This window comes from Elaeis guineensis, chromosome 1, assembly GCF_000442705.2.
Source record: "Elaeis guineensis isolate ETL-2024a chromosome 1, EG11, whole genome shotgun sequence".
In the NCBI taxonomy this organism is placed as follows: domain Eukaryota; kingdom Viridiplantae; phylum Streptophyta; class Magnoliopsida; order Arecales; family Arecaceae; genus Elaeis; species Elaeis guineensis.
In genome coordinates, this window is record NC_025993.2 from 56,492,882 (window position 1) to 56,516,436 (window position 23,555).

The 23,555-nt window shown below is 48.6% G+C and overlaps 2 pseudogenes; both read right to left on the bottom strand.

Moving 5' to 3' along the window:
* Positions 1 to 1,989: 1,989 nt before the first annotated feature.
* LOC140855100 (5S ribosomal RNA) lies at positions 1,990 to 2,108 on the bottom strand (annotated as a pseudogene).
* A 245-nt stretch (positions 2,109 to 2,353) lies between these two features.
* On the bottom strand, positions 2,354 to 2,472 carry LOC140855037 (5S ribosomal RNA; annotated as a pseudogene).
* Between the last annotated feature and the right edge of the window lie 21,083 nt (positions 2,473 to 23,555).

The window sequence follows — 23,555 nt, forward strand, 5'->3', positions numbered from 1 at the left end:
ATCATAACTCAGTCTCCTAGCCATTCGAAACCCTGAGGTGTATGTTGGCTGTAGCATATTCATTGTAGGAACCAGATTGCATCAAGACGGAATCTATCAACCTCGGTAGTGAGAGGAGTAGTCCTATGATGATCGAAAGATCGAGTTCTTAAGCCCATGGCCATGGCAGAGTGAAATAATGGAAAAGAGTTTTTCATTGGGGTTTCACATCGGACCTGGATCGATCGATTGACTCATATGACTGATGTTGGGTTTGATGAGTTCACCTTCACCCTAATTTAGTCGGGACTCATGATAGAAGAACTCAATCACACAGGTAGCTGCACCAAGAGGTTCATCTTCATTTCTGATGGGTTGCCACTATATACTGCTAGGTGTCACTGATGGATTTTGGGAGCAATTAGAATGATCTTGATGATCCATCATTCTAATTGTCTGAATCAGAAGAGTTCTAGTCCATCGAAAGGAGTTTCGATGATGTCGATGATGAGATCATGACATGTCTCATTACCATACAGAAATGAACCTAACTGAGTCACGCAAACAAGAGTTAGGGTCTGGATGTCATCAATTGAGCTAGTCCAGTTCGATTGATTTGGATTAGATCCAATTAGGTTCAATAAAATCATGCTAGCACACGATTGAGCCTAACTTTCTCCTCGTGTAATCTTTTCTATCTCGACTGAGCCAAATATGATTTGACTCACCCAGAGAACCTTGAAAAGGTTTCTCATAGTCTGACTGGAGCCAGTCCATCTCAAAAAAGTCTTGTCTTAATTCATGAGATGAATTTAAGACAACACCTGCCAATTTCTGTCACCTGCCATTTTCATTTTAGGACATTGGTCAAACGTTGACCCATGGACCTTGGACTGAAGGCCACTTGGCAAGAGGTCATTGGAGAGTTTTTGTAGAGTATCCACCTACTAATTTTACCCTCAAAGTAGGCACCATAATCAGATATGGCGTGCGCCCCAAGTGGATAAGGATAGAGTCCCATGAGATGAGGACTCTATACCTTGATCGACTCAAACTATTGGGCGCCAATCTCACTGTGTTTATCCAGTGTTGGCACCAACAGTAGGAGGGTTTGGTGGGGTTCTTATCTGATATGATCAGATGATATCACTCCACCAATCAAAATTTTTTCAGAATTAATTAGAATTTTTTGATTGGTCGAATGATGTGGCACTGCATGGCGCAGCAGGGTCTATTTAAACCCTGTCTACACCTAGGGTTTAGTGAATCTGCTCAATACCCAGCAAAAATGAGATTTCCCTCCACTTCTCCATATCTCCTCTGCTCCTCTCTCTTCTCTCTTCATGTCCAAGAAGTTGGGCATCCATCTGGTGCTTGTCCAAGGCGTGGTGGCTCCCTGATCAGAAGGCTATAGGGATTTATCGAGAAGCTGCTGCTCCAGCTTCAGAAGATCTTTTGAAGATCTTTCAGATCAGATCCAAATCTAATTTTTGGAGCAGAGATTTGCAAGGAGAAGATGATCTAGATCCTACTCGAGTGGATACCGGTAGAGGCCAGGCAACTACGTGACTATTTTTGAACCTCGAGCATTGCTGCGATCATCTACAGGGTAATCTAGTTATCCTAGAGGTATTTCTTTAATCCTCAAGTTTTAGATTAAATTTTAGATAATAAGAATCAGATCTAATAGACCTTAGATCTGAAATAAAGTAAGATATTCTTTTTTTAAATATTCCATCCCAGATCTCATTAGATCTGAAAGATCCTACAAGAAAAAAGGTGATTGTTTCTTCAGCAGTGGCCGTCGCACGCCATCAGTAACCCTCCCACGTCCAGGCCTGTAGTGCACCGGACCCTTCAAGGGGATCCCATGAGCCCGCATGGCACTGTCTGTCCCCAGACTCAATTTTTTTTTTAAGAGAAAATGTTACCGATGGCAGAAGAAAGCGATCCCCACAAAAATTATGAAAAAAAGTGTTAAATTAAAAATAAAATAGGTGAAGATTAAAAAGGATGCAACAAGAGAACTTCCTAGGGAGTCACCCATCCTAACAATACTCTCGCCCAAGCGCACCTAACTACGGAGTTCTGATGGGATCCGATGAAATAGTGCTGGTGTAATTGCACACATCACAATCTCTTCGAAATTCATTGATATAACATTACGGCCGTTGCATGCTATCTATAACCCTCCAACCTCCTGGCGTGTTGGGTACCAGACCTTCAAGTGGGTCCCACGAGCCCGCACAACGCTGTCGGTCTTCAGAATCAATTTTTTTTAACAAAAAACTTTACCTACGGTAGAAGAAAGAGATCTCCATAAAAATTATGAAAAGAAGTCTTAAAATAAAAATAAAAAGGATGAATGTTAAAAGGGGTGGAACACGAGGACTTCCCAGGGGGTCACCCATCCCATTACTACTCTCGCCCAAGCACACTTGACTGCGAAGTTCTGATGGGATTCGATGCATTAGTGTTGGTATGATCGCACTGTTAGATGTGTGCCCTAGATGCCAGATTGGCTGACAAATTTCTGTACAAATATAAGGGCAAATTTGTAATTTTGACTATAAATGAATAAAAGGGTTATTCTACTATCACATTGTGTACATTATGTCTGTGATACATCCTTTGAGTTAGTAGGAATGTTAATTCATATTTTCAGGAGTTAAAAATTTAAGGCATGAATTTACATAACTAACTCATAAACAGCACCTAACTATAGGATCATCACGAGGATGGTGATCGATCTGGAAGGTTGATGCACGATCGCTTCCTTAGGATAGATGTGTCTTGAGTCTATGGTGTGGAGACATCGGAGCGAGAGTACAGGTATTCATTGAGAATGAGAGTACTGAGCATGACCACCTCGAGCAGTCATAAAGAAGTCTACCTTCTCGTCGATGACTAGCTCGATGCTGCAGCTGTGTGTCTAGTTCTTTGACCTGAGGTACATCGACAGTTTATCTTGAGTGTGTTATAATTTGACTATATCATAACTCGATCTCCTAGTCATTCAGAACCCTAAGGTGTATGTTGGTTGTAGCATATTCATTGTAGGAACCAGATCGCACCAAGAAGGGATCTATCAACCTCGGTAGATGAGAGGAGTAGTCCTATGATGATCGAAAGATCGAGTCCTTAAGCCCATGACCATGGCAGAGTGAAATAATAAAAAAGAATTTTCCATTGGGATTTCACATCAGACTCTGATCGATCGATTGATTCATATGACTGATGTTGGATTTGACGAGTTCACCTTAACCCTAATTCAGTCGGGACTCATGATAGAGGAACTCAATCACACAGGTAGCTGCACCGAGAGGTTCATCTTCATTTCTGATGGGTTGCCACCATATACTGCTAGATGTCACTGGTGGATTTTGGGAGCAATTAGAATGATATTGATGATCGATCATTCTAATTATCTGAATCAGAAAAGTTATGGTCCAACGAAAGGAGTTTCGATGATGTCGATGATGAGATCACGACATGTCTCCTTACCATATGAAAATGAACCTAACTGGATCACACAAATAAGAGTTAGGGTCTGAATGTCATTAATTGAGCTAGCCCAGTTCGATTGATTTGGATTAGATCCAATTAGGTTCAAGGAAATCGTGCTAGCACACGATTGAGCCTAACTTTCTCCTCGTGTAATCTTTTCTATCTCGACTGAGCCAAATGTGATTTGACTCACCCAGAGAACCTTCAAAAGGTTTCTCACAGTCTGACTGGAGCTAGTCTAGCTCAAAAAAGTCTTGTCTTAATTCATGAGATGAATTTAAGACAACACCTGCCAATTCCTGTCACCTGCCATTTCTATTTTAGGACATTGGTCAAACATTGATCCATGGACCTTGGACTGAAGGCCACTTGGTAAGAGGTCATTGGAGAGTTTTTGTGGAGTGTCCACCTGCTAATTTTACCCTCAAAGTGGGTGCCATAACTAGATATGGCATGCACCCCAAGTGGATAAGGATAGAGTCCCGTGAGATGAGGACTCTATGCCTTGATCGACTCAAACTGTTGGGCGCCAATCTCACTGTGTTTATCCAGTGTTGGTGCCAACAGTAGGAGGGTTTGGTGGGGTTCTTATCTGATATAATCAGATGATATCACTCCATCAATTAATTTTTTTTTTAAATTAATTGGAATTTTTTTGATTGGTCGAATGATGTGGCACTGTATGGCGCAGCAGGGTCTATTTAAACCCTGTCTGCGCCTAGGGTTTAGTGAATCTGCTCAATACCCAGAAAAAATGTGAAACCCCTCCACTTCTCCAAGCCCCCTCTACTTCTCTCCCTCCCCTCTTCACATCCAAGAAGTTGGGCATCCATCTGGTGCTTGTCCAAGGTGTGGTGGCTCCCTGATCAGAAGGCTACAGGGATTTGTCGAGAAGCTACTGCTCCAGCTTCAGAAGATCTTTTGAAGATCTTGCAGATTAGATCTAGATCTGATTTTTGGAGTAAAAATTTGTGAGGAGAAGATGATCTAGATCCTACTCAAGTGGATACCGGTAGAGACCAAGCAACTGCGTCGCTATTTTAGAACCTCGGGCGTTGCTGCGATCATCTACTGGGTAATCTAGTTACCCTAGAGGTATTCCTCTAATCCTCAAGTTTTAGATTTAATTTTAGATTAAATATCAGATAATAAGAATCAAATATAATAGACCTTAGATCTAAAATAAAGTAAGATAATTTTTTAAAAAAATATTCTCTCCCAGATCTCATTAGATCTGGAAGATCCTACAAGAAAAAAGATGATTTTTCCTTCAACTGGTATCAGAGCCAGGTTGATGGCTCTATTTCAGATCTAATTTAGATTTAATTTTTATTTTTATTTATCTGATATTAACAAATTTCAGATATCACATCAAATATGATTGGATCTGAAATAAAAAAATTTAAAATTAAATCTAAGTAGATCTAACATGTATGAGATGCATGACTAGACTAGGAATAGTTTAAAGTATGAATAGTCTTGAAATTTTATATTTTAATGTGATTAAAATATAAATTAGATCTAATTTATTCTCTAATTTTTTGATGTTATAAATGTTATATTTAGATCAAAAAATAAAAAATAAAATTTAATTAATTCATAAGATTGATCTGCTGCATGCCTAGACTAGTTGTAGAATTGTTCTACTAACTGTCTAGAATAGATTTTATATTGAATAGTTTAATTTAAATCTTATTTTTCAGATATTACATGTAATGTATCAGATCTGAAAGAATGCTAATTAGATCAGATTTTAATACATGAGATGTATGCAAAGCATGTATAAGTTAGATCTGAAATTATATATGTGATATGTAACTTAGATCTAACTAGTTTTGTAGTTAAATCAATATTTCTGATTAAGGTGTTCCTCATGGCCGTCCGGTCATAAGAACAAAGTAGGGTTTAAGATCCTCTCCTCCCATTCAATGGGGTGTTCTTATGGCGTGTAGGGGTGCTGCACGTTCATCCTTAATCAAAAATCAAAATTTAATTTTTTTACAAAATCCTAGATCCTGAAACCCTAGGATGTATTTACATATTTTATCAATGAACCCAAGACTTAATTAATCAATTAAGTTTATGAAATTAAATTAGGGCTAAAATTAAGAATTTCAAATCTAAGTCATTTTCATAAGATTGGGTTCGGACTTGGGTAGCTCAATTAGGTCTAGCGGTTGATCAAACCAAATCAAAAGTTGGTTAGGTGGGATCATGAAAGCTAATAATTGACCAGCCTAATAGGATTAAGTCTAGATCAAGGTCGAATCACATTCATATGTGACTCGATCAAATTAAGACCTAATTTGGCTCAGTGGTTAGAGCCTAGATTGTAGGCTAACCCAATTAGTTCTGGTTCGACAATTTGGTGTCTAAGGTAAGTTGGGCAGATGCGACTGAATGATTTTTAATTGGGAGCTACTCGACTCGAATGCATTCTTGTCGAGTTAATGGCATATTCCTTCCACCGGTCTCACTTACCTGGCCATATGTGTCGACCCAGTTCTGATTTAAGGTGACTAACAATTCGAGCTAATCCATGCCACTAGATTAGTCACAATTGTTATGACTATGTCAAGTCAAGTTTAATGAGACCTAAATTAAATCTTTCTAAGAAAATATTAAGTCTAAGATCTTCCACCATTGTGGATGTGCGGGCCCTTTCGGGGTTGATTGTTCTCGGCTGGTTACAGTGGTTTAGTTGTATCGAAAAGATGCAACCATGTCCATTAGGCATTGGATGCTATGGATTAGAGGATGGGTTGTGCTCAATATTCTGGATACGGTGAGGGACTCAGTCAGGAATTTAATTCGTGCAAATGGTGGGTCTAACTTAACTAAGGATTGGAGCAATATTTCGGGCACGGTAGCTTCATGAATTAGAGATCAAGTTTTGGGTGCACCATGATTAGAGAATCATTGGACAAGAGTTGTCCACTCATCGATTGACCCATCATCAATAACTGTTAGGTGAGGTGGTGAGCTAGTCGGTGAGACCGCACCACCCACTAGAAATCACTAATCACGAAGATTTTTACATCTCTAGATAGAGAGTGTAGGCATCTGAGAAAATAATGGGAGCTTAATTTGTTTAAAAATGAAACCCCTAAATAAATTGGTTAAGTCTGATTACAAAATCTAACTAGAAACTTTTGACTCTCTACAGGAAACATGTCTGCATCTAACCCCCTGACCAAAATACTAGACACCCACAGATTGATTGGACCCAATTTCAAGGACTGGTTGAGGAACTACAAAATTATTCTGAGTTTCAAGAAACTGACTCATGACATGGACCAGGACCCACCTGCCATGCAAGCACTTCCGACTGCTGAATAGAGAGCGTCTCTGAAAAAGTGGATGGATGAAGATAACAAAGTCAGGTACTACATATTGGATGCAATGTCTGATGACTTACAGCACTAGCATGAGAATATTATGACTACCTGCCAAATGTTGGCTCACCTACAAGAGTTGTTTGGTGAACAAAGTTTGCAGCCAAGTATCAAGTCTGCCAAAGACTTTTTAAAACTAAAATGCGTGATGGGCAGTCAGTCCAAGATCATTGTTTGTCAATGACTAAGGACCTTGAGGAGCTTGAGAATCTCGATATCACCTTAGACAAAGATTTTCATATTGATGTGATCCTTCAGTCCTTGTCTGATGCATATGGTCAGTTCATCATGAACTTCCATATGCATAAGATGTAGTGTACCTTGGCTGAGTTAATGAATATGTTGGTTATGGCTGAGCTTTCTTTGAAGAGTTCAAAAGGCTCAGTCCTTACTGTGGAGCAGACTTCTTCCAAGAGAAAGTCTTTTGGAAAGAAGAAAAAGTCTGCGAAGAAGCAGAAGGTGGATGGGAAAAAGAAGAAGATGGAATCGAAGAAGAAGGCTGCTGAAAAGAGAAAATATTTCCACTGCAATTCAGACGGCCACTGAAAATGAAACTGTCCTCAGTACCTGGCCATCCTGAAGAACAAGAAGGATGGTCCTTCTGGAGGTATGCTCATTATAGAATCTAATCTTACAGTTTCTTCTGCATCCAGTTGGGTACTTGACTCTGGTTCTAGTGCTCATTTGTGCACTTCTATGCAGGGTCTTGAGGAGAGCAGGAGACTGAGGGATGGGGATATGATCCTACACATCGAAAACGGAGCAAGAGTTGCTACTGTGACCATGGGAACCTACCCTCTACGATTACTGTTAGGATTAGATTTAGTTCTTAGAGACTGTTATTATATGCCTGCAACAAGCAGGAATTTGATTTCTGTTTCATGTTTAGCACAAGAAGGCTATGTGATTAGCTTTCATAAGAACCATTGTAACATATTTTATGAAAATAATAAAGTTGCAAATGATTTTCTTATTAATGGTCTCTATCAGCTACATATTGATGTATCTGTATTTCATATCGAGCAAAATGTGAATGCCATGAGAATTAAAAAGCCTAGAGATAGTCTAAATAATAGGTATCTGTGGCACCTAAGGCTAGGTCATATAGCAGAAGACAGGGTTAACAAATTGGAGAAATCCGGGCTATTGAGTCCGTTGACTTTCAAATCATATCTAGTTTGTGAATCATGCCTTCAAGGCAAAATGACCAAGCTCCCTTTTGTGGGACATGGGAAAAGGGCCACAGACCTACTTGCCCTAGTACATACGGATGTGTGCGGCCCATTTGATGTGCCGGCTAAAGGAAACTATGTCTACTTCATTATCTTTATCGATGATATGTCTAGGTACGGATATGTGTTTCTAATGAAACACAAGTCTGAATCCTTTGAAAAGTTCAAAGAATTCAGGCATGAGGTAGAAAAACAAACAGGAAAGCCCATTAAGGTTCTTCGATCAGATCGAAGAGGTGAATACCTTAGTTGGGAGTTTCTAGATTATCTTAAGGACAATGGCATAGTCTCTCAATGGACTCCATCTGGAACACCACAACTCAACGGGGTTTCAGAAAGGAGGAACCGGACCCTATTAGATATGATCCGTTCCATGATGAGCTTCACGGACCTTCCTGAGTTTTTTTGGGGACATTGTCTTAAGACAGCAATATATGTATTGAATAGGATTCTCTCTAAAACTGTTCCTACCACACCGTATGAGATATGACACGGTAAGAAGCCAAGTCTGAGTCATCTCAGAGTTTGGGGTTGTCCGGCTCATATTAAGAGACAGCAGGTGGACAAGTTAGAGTTCAGATCTTTTAGAGCTCGATTTATAGGATATCCTAAAGAGTCATTAGGATACTATTTCTATATTCCAGAAGATCACAATGTGATTGTGAATCGACATGCTATTTTTTTTGAAAAATAGTTTATTCAAGATAGTGGCATCGGAAGAATAATTAAGCTCAAGGAGAATGTCTCTCAAGAGCAACGAGCTAAAGAACCTAAGGAACCAAATCAATTAGAACCAGTCCTAACACAATCTCTTCCACCTCGTAGATTGACTAGGATTTTTCATCCTCCTGAAAGGTACTTAGGTACCATACAAGAAGATGTAGAGGAAATGTTCCTCACGAGAAATGGGGCTCATGGTGATGACCCCAAGACCTATGATGAGGCGATATTAGATATTGACTCTGAGAAATGGTTAGAGGTAATAAGATCAGAAATTGACTTGATGCTGTCAAACCATGTTTGGACCTTGGTAGATCCACCTGAAGGTATTATACCTATTAAGTGTAAATGGATCTTCAAGAGAAAGATAGGTGCAGATAGAAATGTGGAGACATTCAAGGCTAGGCTCGTAGCGAAAGATTATAGTCAGTATGAAGGTATTGACTATCAAGATACCTTCTCGCCCGTAGCCATGCTAAAATTCATCCACACATTGCTTGCTGTTGCAGCCTATTTCGATTATGAAATATGGCAGATGGACGTGAAAATGGCATTCTTAAATGGATATCTTGAGGATGATATCTATATAGAACAGCCGCTTGATTTCACATCCAGTGATGATGATCACAAGACCTGCAAGCTACAAAGGTCCATTTATGGACTTAAGCAAGCATCTCAGAGCTGGAATACTCGTTTCATTGATGTGATCAAAATATTTGGTTTCATCAAGAACGAGGAGGAACCAAGTGTATTCAAGAAGATCAGTGGGAGTGCAGTTATCTTCCTCGTACTGTACGTAGATGACATCCTCCTAATTGGAAATATATTTTCATGTTGACCTCAGTCAAAATATGGTTGTCTAAGGAGTTCTCTATGAAAGATCTAGGAGAATCATCCTTTATACTGGATATTAAGGTCTATAGAGATAGACCAAATAGGATGCTAGGACTTTCATAGAAGATGTATATAGAGGAGGTGCTAAAAAGGTTTAGCATTGAAAACTCCAAAAGAGGTTTAGTACCTTTTAGACATGGCATTCATCTCTCCAAGAAGATGTGCCCTAGCACACCTGAGGAGATTGAACGCATGAGCAAGATCCCTTATGCTTCGGCAATAGGGAGCTTCATGTATGCCATGCTATGTACATGACCTGATATAGCCCATGCTGTGAGTGTCACAAGCAGATATCAGTCGAATTCAGGCGAAGAGCACTGGACTTCTGTGAAATGTATCTTTAAGTACTTGAGAAGGACTAAAGATATGTTTCTAGTCTTTGGGAATGGAGAACTCCAGGTTCAGAGATTTACAGACTCAGACTTTATGTCTGATATAGATGATCGAAAGTCGACATCTGAAAGTCTGTTCATTTACAATGGTGGTGCAGTTAGCTGGAAGAGTTTCAAGCAGATGGTGATTGCTGATTCCACCATGGAGGCAGAGTATATTGCTGCATCGGAAGTTGTGAAGAAGGTATTTTGGTACAAAAAGTTTGCCACAAAGCTTGGAGTGATGTCATCAGATGCCATCCCTCTTTACTGTGATAATAATGGTGCCATAGTCCTAGCTAAGGAGCCAAGATCTCACCAGAAGTCCAAGCATATTGAGCGGCAATTTCATCTGATTCATGATTACCTCGAAAAGAGTTATGTCGAGGTTAAGAGAGTCGACTCCACAGACAATATGGCAGATCCACTGACAAAGTCATTAGGCCAGCAGAAGATCGAAGCCCACCTTGAGAAGATGGGACTTAGATATGTAGCCAATTGGCATTAGGTCAAGTGGGAGTTTGTTAGATGTGTGCCCTAGATGCCTGATTGGCTAACACATTCCTGTACAAATATAAGGATAAATTTATAATTTTGACTATAAATGAATAAAAAGATTATTCTACTATCACATTGTGTACATTATGTCTGTTATACATCCTTTGAGTTAGTAGGAATGTTAATTCATATTTTCAAGAGTTGAAAATTTAAGGCATGAATTTACATAACTAACTCATAAGCAGCTCCTGACCATAGGATCATCACGAGGATGGTGATCGATCTTGGAAGGTTGATGTACAATCGCTTCCTTAGGATCGATGTGTCTTGAGTCTACGGTGTGGAGATACCAGAGCGAGAGTACAGATATTCATTGAGAATGAGAGTACTGAGCGTGACCACCTCGAGCAGTCATAAGGAAGTCTACCTTCTTGTCGATGACTAGCTCGATGCTGCAGCTGTGTGTCTAGTTCTTTGACCTGAGGTGCATCGACAGTTCACCTTGAGTGTGTTATAGTTTGACTATACCATAACTCGATCTCCTAGCCATTCGAAATCCTGAGGTGTATGTTGGCTGTAGCATATTCATTGTAGGAACCAGATTGCACCAAGATGAAATCTATCAACCTCGATAGATGATAGGAGTAGTCCTATGATGATTGAAAGATCGAGTCCTTAAGCCCATGGCCATGGCAGAGTGAAATAATAGAAAAGAGTTTTTCATTGGGGTTTCACATCAGACTCGGATCGATCGATTGATTCATATGACTGATGTTGGATTTGATGAGTTCACCTTAACCCTGATTCTGTTGGGACTCATGATAGAGGAACTCAATCACACAGGTAGCTGCACTGAGAGGTTCATCTTCATTTCTGATGGTTTTCACCATATACTACTAGGCATCACTGGTGGATTTTGAGAGCAATTAGAATGATATTGATGATCGATCATTCTAATTGTCTGAATCAGAAGAGTTCTGGTCCATCGAAAGGAGTTTCGATGATGTCGAAGATGAGATCACGACATGTCTCATTACCATACGAAAATAAACCTAACTGGGTCACACAAACAAGAGTTAAGATTTGGATGTTATCAATTGAGCTAGCCCAGTTCGATTGATTTGGATTAGATCCAATTAGGTTCAAAGCAATCGTGCTAGCACACGATTGAGCCTAACTTTCTCCTCGTGTAATCTTTTCTATCTCGACTGAGTCAAATATGATTTGACACACCCAGAGAACCTTGAGAAGGTTTTTCACAGTCTGTCTGGAGCCAGTCCAGCTCAAAAAAGTCTTGTCTTAATTCTTGAGATGAATTTAAGACAACACCTACCAATTTCTGTCACCTGCCATTTTCATTTTAGGACATTGGTCAAACGTTGACCCATGGACCTTGGACTGAAGGCCACTTGGCAAGAGGTCATTGGAGATTTTTTGTGGAGTGTCCACCTACTAATTTTACCCTCAAAGTGGGCACCATAATCAGATATGGCGTGCGCCCCAAGTGGATAAGGATAGAGTCCCATGAGATGAGGACTCTATGCCTTGATCGACTCAAACTGTTGGATGCCAATCTCTCTGTGTTTATCCAGTGTTGGTACCAATAGTAGGAGGGTTTGGTGGGGCTTTTATCTGATATGATCAGATAACTTCACTCCACCAATTAGAATTTTTTCAGAATTAAATAGAATTTTTTGATTGATCGAATGATGTGGCACTGCATGGTGCAGCAGGATCTATTTAAACCTTGTCTGCGCCTAGGGTTTAGAGAATTTGCTCAATACCCAGCAAAAATATGAAACCCCTCCACTTCTCCATGCCCTCTCTACTCCTCTCCCTCCCCTCTTCACATCCAAGAAGTTGGGCATCCATCTGGTGCTTGTCCAAGGTGTGGTGGCTCCCTGATCAGAAGGCTGCAGGGATTTGTTGAGAAGCTGCTGCTCCAGCTTCAGAAGATCTTTTGAAGATCTTGCAGATCAGATCTAGATCTGATTTTTGGAGCAAAGATTTGTGAGGAGAAGATGATCTAGATCCTGCTCGAGTGGATACTGGTAGAGGCCAGGCTACTGCGTGGCTATTTTAGAACCTTGGGTGTTGCTGCGATCATCTATAGGGTAATCTAGTTACCCTAGAGGTATTCCTCTAATCCTCAAGTTTTAAATTTAATTATAGATTAAATATCAGATAATAAGAATCAGATCTAATAGACCTTAGATCTGAAATAAAGTAGGATAATTTTTTTTTTAAAATATTTCGCCCCAGATCTCATTGGATTTGGAAGATCCTACAAGGAAAAAGATAGTTTTTTCTTCACACACCCAACACAATCTCTTTGAAATTTGTTAATAGAACATAGAGGCCAATGCACACCATCTATAGCCCTCTCACCATCTAGGCCTACAGGATACAGGACCCTTCAAGTGGACCCGCAAGCCCGCACGGCACTGTAGGTCTCCAGACTTAGTTTTCTTTTTAGAGAGAATGTTAACCACGACAGAAGAAAGAGATCTCCATAAAAATTACATATAAAAGTTTTGAAATAAAAATAAAAAGTATAAAAATTACAGAAAAAAATCTTGACATAGAAATAAAAAGGACTGTTGGTGCAAAAATCCGCCTGCGCCAGAGAAGCTGGAGTTGAGGAAGCCGCGGTCGCCGCCGGGACCTGCAAGGAAAGTCTAAACCGGAGGTGGGGTTGCTCCGGCAAGACCCTCCGACGCTCAAGTCAGTTCTCTGCCTCAACAAGAATGGAGTGCTCGAACGGAGAGTTTAGCAGAGTTTTGAGATAAGGCAAAAGGGCTTAAGGAATAACGTATCTGAGTCCCCCCTTTTATAGGCGGGGGAGGCAACAGACTGATGGCGACGTTTGTAACCGCCTGGTAGTGGGCCGCCCACGGTCAGGGGAAATGATTGCGAAAGATAATGGAGCAGACACGTGGGCATCACCTCGACTTGCCATGTGGAATCTGTTATGAGGGGTGGAGCAGCGTCCGTCGTCAGGAGAATCGCATGGTATCCGTCGCAGGAGGTGGAGCAGGTTCGTGGCCGTCACTGTGGCTTGCCAGGGGATAGTGGAGCTGTGCGGAGTCTGCCACAGGAAGTGGAGCAGGGCGGCTATGGCTGCTGCGGCTTGTCAGGGAATGATGATACTACGTGGAGTCCGCCACAGGAGGTGGAGCAGGGTCGTGGCCACTTTGAGGGTCTGTCAGGGGTCGTGGATCTGTCGATTGAAGCTCGGTAACGACCGGAGCTCAGTTTCTGTTGAGGTGTGGGTGAGGTCCTCCTGGCGGTAGGGGTCGTGGGCCGAGCCCGGCTCCCGTAGGAGTCCGGGCGGAGCTGTTCTGATGTTGATGGCGGAGTCCGGCTCCCGTAGGAGTCCGGGCGGAGCTGCAACTGCTGTCGGCGGCGGAGCCCGGCTCTTGTAAGAGTCCGGGCGAAGCTGCGCTGCAAACAAAGTTAAGGGTGAAACCCGACTCCGATAGGAGTCCGGATTGAGCTTACCAGCAGTTGATACTGAGAGCGGAGCTCGGCTCCCGTGGGAGTCCGGGCGGAGCTGTTCTGATGTTGGCGGCAAAGTTCGGCTCCCGTAGGAGTCCGGAGGGAGCTGCGCTGATGTCGTCGGTGGAGCCCGGCTCCCGTAGGAGTCCGGGCGGAGCTGCACTGCAAACAAAGTTAAGGGTGAAGTCCGGCTCTGATAGGAGTCCGGATTGAGCTTACCAGTAGTTGATACTGGGAGCGAAGCCCGGCTCCCGTGGGAGTCCGGGCGGAGCTGTTCTGATGTTGGCGGCGAAGTCCGGCTCCCGTAGGAGTCCGGAGGGAGCTGCGCTGATGTCGTCGGTGGAGCCCGGCTCCCGTAGGAGTCCGGGCGGAGCTGCACTTGCTGATGGCGGTGGAGCCCGGCTCCCGTAGGAGTCCGGGCGGAGCTGCACTTGCTGATGGCGGTGGAGCCCGGCTCCCGTAGGAGTCCGGGCGGAGCTGCGCTACAAACAAAGTTAAGGGTGAAGTCTGGCTCTGATAGGAGTCCGGATTGAGCTTACCAGCAGTTGATACTGAGAGCGGAGCCCGGCTCCCGTGGGAGTCCGGGCGGAGCTGTTCTGATGTTGGCGGCGAAGTTCGGCTCCCGTAGGAGTCCGGAGGGAGCTGCGCTGATGTCGTCGGTGGAGCCCGGCTCCCGTAGGAGTCCGGGCGGAGCTGCACTTGCTCATGGCGGTGGAGCCCGGCTCCCGTAGGAGTCCGGGCGGAGCTGCACTTGCTGATGGCGGTGGAGCCCGGCTCCCGTAGGAGTCCGGGCGGAGCTGCACTTGCTGATGGCGGTGGAGCCTGGCTCCCGTAGGAGTCCGGGCGGAGTTGCGCTGCAAACAAAGTTAAGGGTGAAGTCCGACTCTGATAGGAGTCCGGATTGAGCTTACCAGCAGTTGATACTGGGAGCGAAGCCCGGCTCCCATGGGAGTCCGGGCGGAGCTGTTCTGATGTTGGCGGTGAAGTCCGGCTCCCGTAGGAGTCCGGAGGGAGCTGCGCTGATGTCGTCGGTGGAGCCCGACTCTCGTAGGAGTCCGGGCGGAGCTGCACTTGCTGATGGCGGTGGAGCCCAGCTCCCGTAGGAGTCTGGGCGGAGCTGCACTTGCTGATGGCGGTGGAGCCCGGCTCCCGTAGGAGTCCGGGCGGAGCTGCACTTGCTGATGGCGGTGGAGCCCGACTCCCGTAGGAGTCTGGGAGGAGCTGCACTTGCTGATGGCGGTGGAGCCCGGCTCCCGTAGGAGTCCGGGCGGAGCTGCACTTGCTGATGGCGGTGGAGCCCGGCTCCCGTAGGAGTCCGGGCGGAGCTGCACTTGCTGATGGCGGTTCCGCCGTGGGTTCCGGCTGTGGGTATTTTATACCCAACACCAGTCCCCCTACATCCGAGTTTTGAATTTCAAACGAAGGAAGTACATAGAAGTACAGTCGGACCCGTCCCTTCGAATCCACGCCCCGCCGCTCCCAGATATTTTGGTATTAAATGAGCGCGTGCCAGAGTCTTTTCAAGTTGGGGCGGTACGAGGGGATGCTTCGAAGACCCCACAGGTACACTGGCCTAGGTACGGTGCAATTATGACCCTGCCAACCGCCAGCCGCCTTCAGCCGTCTGCCACGGGGAGTGGGACACGTGTCGGATGCGGACTGGCCCGGGGGGATTCGAGATCATTATGGCGCCGGATCCCAGGGTCTATTTAAACCCGTCCTCCCCCCTTCAGGCGCCCCACTCCGCTCCTGATTTCTTGCTGGCGTCTGTCATCTCCCCGAGAGTCTGCCCTAGCGAACGCCCTCTCGAGCCGTAGGCGCCTTCCGTTTCTCGCTCCCCAGACCCTTAGAGCAAGATAGGTTAGTGCCCACCTTCCTTTTCTTACCGCCTAGGGTCCTCTCCTCCTTCCACTTCTTTTGTGTCTTCTCCTGAGTTGACCTCCGGCGTCTCCCTCCCTTCTCGGCTTGCTTTTCTAGGGTCCTTTAGGTTCTCCCCCAAAGAAAAATGTCTTCCGATTCTTCTGCCCCTGTAAGTTCTGGGAGTTCTTCTGCTTCAAACCCCCAGGCCCCTGTCTCTGCGGACGAACCCGCGTTCGGGGCGGGGTCTCGCCCGATTTTCACACCGGGCGCCATTCCTTGTTCGTCGACTCCGGACGAACTTCTCCTGATAAGGGCTCGGTACGGGGTCCCTTCAGAGTACGACCTGGAGCTTCCTGGCCCTTCTGACCGGACCAGCGCTCCCCCTCCTGGTCGCTTTTGTTTGTACCAGGAGGCAATCCGTGCCGGACTCCGGCTTCCGCTTCCTGCTTTTGTTGCCGCCTTCTTTCGTTTCTTAGACATTTCTCTCGCCTCTGTCGCCCTGAATTCCTTTAGGTTTTTGATAGGGTTTCTCTCCCTCTGTCATATAGCCGAGGTCCAGCCTTCCCTCTCCCTGTTCAGACATTTCTACACCTTTAAACGCCATCCTTCAGCGAAGGACTGGTGGTACTTCTCCCCCCAGTTCGGCAAGAAGGGGTTGCTGAAGGGCGCCCCTTCTTCGATTCACAACTGGAAGGGGAAATTTCTCTTCATTTACTGTCCGACCCTGGAACTGGGCCTGCCCCCTTGGGGGTCTCTGAGGGATTCCGTCCGCCGGGCTCCCAGCCTGGGAGAGGACGACCTTCAGGCCGCCCAGAAGCTCCTGAGTTACCCTGCTCCTTCCCTTCCAAACCTACTGAGGGAGCAGCTTCTCTTCAACATCGGCCTGAGCCCTCAGGATCCAGCAAGTATACGTCTTTTCTTTTCTTGTCTTCTTCTTCCCTCTCTTTCTTTCTCTCTCCTTTTTCCTCTTTTTTCTTTCTTCTTCTTTTCTTCTTCTTCTTTTTTTCCTCTTTTTTTTTTTTTTTAGCAATGGACGCTGAAGCCACACGGATGCTCGCCAAGGCCATGAGAGCCCAGAAAAGGAAGGGCGCGGTGACTTCTAGCTCGGCGAAGAGGGCCAGGGTGGAGGAGACGAGCTTGGCCGTGCCCGTCCAGGCTACTCCGGCAATCGACATTCCTTCGGATGCCGAGCCAGCGGCCCCCCGGGCTCCCTCAAGGAGCCCGCCGACCGGGGTCCCCATTCCGGAGGTACGCCCCGCGGAGGCGCCCGCCGCGGGGAGGAGGAGAAAATCGGTGGCCCGCAGGCCGAGCAGCCAACGAGCCGCTGCAGATGAGTCCATCTGTTCCGAGGGGGGATCGGAGAACCCCTTCAACGACAAGGCCCTGATCCGTCGGCTGCTAGATGGTTGTATTCTGTCCGATGTCATGGAGAGGATCGACCGTGCTGATCCCGAGCAGCGGGCCTGGGACACCTTGGGGTCCTTTCTTGAGGTAAGCGGATTTTTATTTGCTCAGTTGCTCGGTCTTTGTTGTAATTCTCTATCTGTCCCTGCAGATCGGGCACCAGCTCTTCGCCTATGTCGAGGCATCGGGCCGCATGAGAAGGGATCTTCTTCGGGCGGAGGAGCACTGCCAAGACGAGGTTGCTCGTCTTCAAGCGAAGACGGCCGAGGTGGCCGCCCTCCGGGAGGCCCTGGAGAGAGAGAGACAAGATCGGGAAGAGGAAAGGCGAGCCCGGGAGGAGGAGAGGCGAAGCTTGGAGGAGTCGGCAAGGAAGGCGGAGGCCGAGGTCGCCCATCTGGCCGAGCAAACTCCGGTTCTGGTCTCGGAGGCCCGGACCCTTGCGGTGGAGGAGTTCAAAACCTCCGCGGAGATGAGGGAGCTGAACGTCCAGTTCGGCCTGGAGGCGTTCACCAAGGGGTTCGAACTCTGTCGAGAGAGGGTGGCCGGCAGATACCCCGACCTTGAACTCGGCTTTCTGGAGGAGTCTGACGACGAGGCCGCCCCTTCGTCCGCCGCTGCCGCAGTCGCACCCCCCACGTCGGGCTCTCCACCCCCTGCCCCTGAGGTCTGAGACCTCCGACCTTGTATCTTTCTTTTGTCGCCATATTTCCTTTCCGCTTGTCTTCAAAATTAATCAATAAAGTCGAACTTCTTATTGTGGATGGCCTTTCCTTCCCCCTGCTTCTTCTTTTCTGCCTTTCTTCTTGTAACGAGTTGGTCTCTGACGTTTGCATCTTCCGATGGCAGTGTCCCGCCGAAGCACTTCCCTTGCCCCTGGGGGTCCCGCTGAAGTCAACTATCCAACGGCTAAAAAAGGAGGTCCTCCACCTGACGAAGAAGTTGAAAGAGTCGGAGGGCGAGCTCCGCCAGGCGAAAAAATTCTATTCCGAGGCTGCCGCTGAGGCCGCCCACTTCAGGAGTCTCCAAGTGAAGGCAATCATGGACTACAGCCGGAGGAAGGCGAACTTCGCGAAGGAGCTCGAAGAATGCACGAAGAGCACCAGCGACCGAACTTGGGCTCAAGAAGCCAGGATCAGCGCCCTTAAGGTGGAGCTGTCAGCTGCAAAGAGGAGGATCGGCCAACTGGAGGGGAACTCATCCCGGCTCACAGCGCGGGATGAGCAGATATGGTCACAAAAAGTTTCCGACCTCCAGAGGCAGCTTCAAGATGCTGAGGTGAGCCACGACGTGCAGCGGGCCAGCTGGCGCCGGCAGGTAGAAGAGTACAAGGGGAGATTCCGTCGATCGGCGGACGAGGTGATTCATCTCCAGGAGCAGTTGGTTACTAGGGCGCAGCTTGCTAACGCCCAAGATAATGAAGAGCTCCAAGCCCTGAGAGGTACTGTCGAAGGGATTTCTGTCTCCCTTGGGGAGAAGACAGCCGAACTTCAACAAGTAAAAATCCAACTGGGACTCGAGCGGAAGGCCGTCGCGGACGCAGAGGCGGAGTCCGAAGTTTTGCGGAAGTGGCATCGGGAAGCGGAGGCTGAGAGCTGGCGACTTCGTCAGGCGCTCCAGGATATGCTGCAAAAGAAGGAAGAACTAGAGGAAATGGTGGAGAGCCTGAGGCAGTCCTGGTCGAGGGATGGAGGTGATCACCCTAGGCTAGAGGGAGCAGGACCTCCTTAGAGTTCTTTTGTAGTCACCCCCTTTTTGTAGCTGCCTCCTTTTCTTTTCTTGTCGTTTTGTCCCTCTTTCTCTGGCCGTCCTGGCCCTGTAGTACATATATCGGAAATGAGGAAAAAGTATTTTGTGTTACCTTGTCCGCGCGTAGCACCAATATTGTCGTTCGTTGACCCTTTCTCATCGTTTGGCCTGTTTGGCTTAGAGGTCATCGTGGGAAGGGGCTCTTCCCTTCCATCCGATCTCGTCATGTGGCCAAGCCTCGCCACCATTCTTAACCCTTGCTGGCGAAGTAGCAGATGGAGCCCGACTTTCTTGGCGGTGGAGCCCGGCTCCTGTCGGAGTCCGGGCGAAGCTTCCCTTGGCGGCGGAACCCGGCTCCCGTAGGAGTCCGGGCGAAGCTTCCCTTGGCGGCGGAACCCGGCTCCCGTAGGAGTCCGGGCGAAGCTTCCCTTGGCGGCAGAACCCGGCTCCCGTAGGAGTCCGAGCGAAGCTTCCCTGGGCGGTGAAACCCGGCTCCCATAGAAGTCCGGGTGAAGTTTACCTGGGCGGTGAAACCCGGCTCCCGTAGGAGTCTGGGTGAAGTTTACCTGGGCGGTGAAACCCGGCTCCCGTAGGAGTCCGGGTGAAGTTTACCTTGGCGGCGGAACCCGGCTCCCGTAGGAGTCCGGGTGAAGCTTTCCTTGGCGGCGGAACCCGACTCCCGTAGGAGTTCGGGTGAAGCTTCCCTTGGCGGCGGAACCCGGCTCCCGTAGGAGTCCGGGCGAAGCTTCCCTTGGCGGCGGAACCCGACTCCCGTAGAAGTCCGGGTGAAGTTTACCTTGGCGGCGGAACCCGGCTCCCGTAGGAGTCCGGGTCTTCCATTTTGCTTGAGCCGGCGTGAGGTTCTCGTTATCAGCCTGGCTTGTGGGGGCGCGTTAGGGCGCTGTAAGGCCTCTCCCCCCTCCGGTCTAAAAGAACCGGGCCTTCAACTTTGCTCATGTCAGGACGAGATCCTCCTCCTGTTCCTGACATGGCCGTGGGGGCACATTAGGGTGTTGCAAGGCCTCTCCCCCCATCCGGTCTAAAAGAATCGGGCCTTTGACTTTGCTCAAGTTAGGGCGAGATTTTCCTCCTGTCCCTAACAGGGCTGTGGGGGCACATTAGGGCGTTGTAAGGCCTCTCCCCCCATCCGGTCTAAAAGAATCGGGCCTTTGACTTTGCTCAAGTTAGGGCGAGGTTTTCCTCCTGTCCCTAACAGGGCTGTGGGGGCACATTAGGGCGTTGTAAGGCCTCTCCCCCTATCCGGTCTAAAAGAACCGGGCCTTTGACCTTGCTCATGTCAGGACGAGGTTCTCCTCCTGTTTCTGACATGGCCGTGCTTTTGGAGGAATCATATCCGGTCATAATACATTCATGCTAGGTGGGAGGAGCATGTTAGCTAAAAAGAAAGGTAGATTCAAAGTGAAATAGTAAGCGATACATTTACAGTATTCCCGCTCCTTCTTGAGGCCCTCCGGCGACGGAGTCGATGGTCCCGATAGGAGGCCGGTCCCCGGGCTGCTCCTCCCTTTTCTGTGGTTCGGGCGGTGGGAGGGCTCTTGGCCGGTCTCCTCTACCCTCAGGCCGGCGGCGGATGAATCTGTCGAGCCGACCTCGCCGGATGAGCTCCTCGATCTCGTCCTGGAGCTGGATGCACTCTTCGGTGTCGTGGCCGTGGTCGCGGTGGTAGAGGCAGAACTTGTTGAGGTTGCGCTTCCCGGGGTGCGTGCGCATCCTCTCCGACCTAGGGAGCAGCTCCCTGACCTCCATCAGTACCTGGGCCTTCGAGGCGTTGAGGGGGGCGTAGCTGCGGAACTTTCTTGGTGGGGAACCCCGCCGAAACCTGTTGTCCGGGCTCCTCTGCCTGCGTGCCCGGGGGGGAGTATGGGCGCGCTTATGTCCAGGAGGGGACCGAGAGTGAGGCCGGGCTTTCTTTGGCCTCTTCTCAACTGCGAGCTTACCAGAATCTCCCGCCTGACGCTCCCTCACAGTCTCTTCATCCTTCATTTTGAAGGCCTCTTCCGCTCGGGCGTATCCTTCAGCCCGAGCCAGCAGATCAGCAAAATCCCTGGGGTACTTCTTCTCCAGGGAGTACAAGAGATCATTCTTCTGAAGGCCATCTTTCAGGGCGGCCATGGCAACCGACTGGTCCAAGTTTCGGACCTCCAACGCCGCGATGTTGAAGCGGTTGATGTAGGCCCGTATGGACTCCCCTTCCCTCTGCTTGATGTTGATGAGGGACTCCGAACCTTTCCGGGGATGTCGGCTGCTGACAAAATGGGCCACGAATTGGTGGCTCATTTGGTCGAAGGAGAATATGGTGCCCGGCTTCAGGGCCGAGTACCAGTTCCTTGCCGCTCCCTTCAAAGTAGACGGGAAAGCCCGACACAAGATGGCATCGGGAGCACCATGAAGCAGCATCATCGTTCGGAAGGCCTCCAGATGGTCCACCGGGTCCGACGTCCCGTCATAGCTTCCAAACTGGGGGAGCTTGAAATTCGGCGGGATCGGTTCCTGCATAATCATTTGGGAGAAGGGAGGGTCAGTGCAGATATCCTCACCGTAAGCGGAAGGTGCATGGCGGAGTTCTTCGATCCGCCGGTTCATCTCCTGGAGCCTCCGGTCCAAGAAGTCCTCTCGACTCTGAGTCTCGAGGGTCCTTTGGCAGAACGGGGGCAGGGATCTCCCAGGGGTGGAGTCGTGGTCCGATTGAGGGCTCTCCACCCTTGGATTCACCTTCCCGGGAAGAACGAGGCAGCTGGCCCAGGTGGCCCGCCCCACCGTCGGGTTCTGGCATTCTGGAGATGCCCCTTCCGGATGCACCGACGCCTGCGGCGGCTGCTGCTGCATTGCCAGCACGGCCTCGACGAGGCCTTTGACCTGCTGTGCTAGCAAGTCAAACGGCTCCGCGCCGACCGCCGTCGCCGGAGGGGGAGGAGGAGCTGGCTGAGAAACGAGAGGGGAGGCCGGAGCCTGAGATCTGGCCGCGGAGGCCGTGGACCGCCGGGTGGACGCCCTGCGCGGAGGCATCGGGTGTCGATCTCGCGGGGGAGGATTAGGAGTAGGTGACGGAGAGATGGCCGGAGGCGGCTCCGTTGAGCGCTCCTTCAAGAACAAGGGTGCTGCGAAGACACAGGCCCCTTCCTCTAGCGCCAATCCTGTTGGTGCAAAAATCCACCTGCGTCGAAGAAGCTGGAGTTGAGGAAGCCGCGGTCACCGCCGGGACCTGCAAGGGAAGTCTAAACCGGAGGTGGGGTTGCTCCGGCAAGACCCTCCGACGCTCAAGTCAGTTCTCTGCCTCAACAAGAATGGAGTTCTCGAATGGAGAGTTTAGCAGAGTTTTGAGATAAGGCAAAAGGGCTTAAGGAATAACGTATCTGAGTCCCTCCTTTTATAGGTGGGGGAGGCAACGGACTGATGGCGACGTTTGTAACCGCCTGGTAGTGGGCCGCCCACGGTCAGGGGAAATGATTGCGAAAGATAATGGAGCAGACACGTGGGCATCACCTCGACTTGCCACGTGGAATCTGTTATGAGGGGTGGAGCAGCATCCGTCGTCAGGAGAATCGCATGGTATCTGTCGCAGGAGGTGGAGCAGGTTCGTGGCCGTCACTGTGGCTTGCCAGGGGATAGTGGAGCTGTGTGGAGTCCGCCACAGGAAGTGGAGCAGGGCGGCTATGGCTGCTGCGGCTTGTCAGGGAATGATGATACTGCGTGGAGTCCGCCACAGGAGGTGGAGCAGGGTCGTGGCCGCTTTGAGGGTCTGTCAGGGGTCGTGGATCTGTTGATTGAAGCTCGGTAACGGCCGGAGCCCAGTTTCTGTTGAGGTGCGGGTGAGGTCCTCCTGGCGGTAGGGGTCGTGGGTCGAGCCCGGCTCCCGTAGGAGTCCGGGCGGAGCTGTTCTGATGTTGATGGTGGAGTCTGGCTCCCGTAGGAGTCCGAGCGGAGCTGCAACTGCTGTCGGCGATGGAGCCCGGCTCTCGTAAGAGTCCGGGCGGAGCTGCGCTGCAAACAAAGTTAAGGATGAAACCCGGCTCCGATAGGAGTCCGGATTGAGCTTACCAGTAGTTGATACTGAGAGCGAAGACCGGCTCCCGTGGGAGTCCGGGCGGAGCTATTCTGATGTTGGCGGCGAAGTCCGGCTCCCGTAGGAGTCCGGAGGGAGCTGCGCTGATGTCGTCGGTGGAGCCCAGCTCCCGCAGGAGTCCGGGCGGAGCTGCGCTGCAAACAAAGTTAAGGGTGAAGTCCGGCTCTGATAGGAGTCCGGATTGAGCTTACCAGCAGTTGATACTGGGAGCGGAGCCCGCCTCCCGTGGGAGTCCGGGCGGAGCTGTTCTGATGTTGGCGGCGAAGTCCGGCTCCCGTAGGAGTCCGGAGGGAGCTGCGCTGATGTCGTCGGTGGAGCCCGGCTCCCATAGGAGTCCGGGCGGAGCTGCACTTGCTGATGGCGGTGG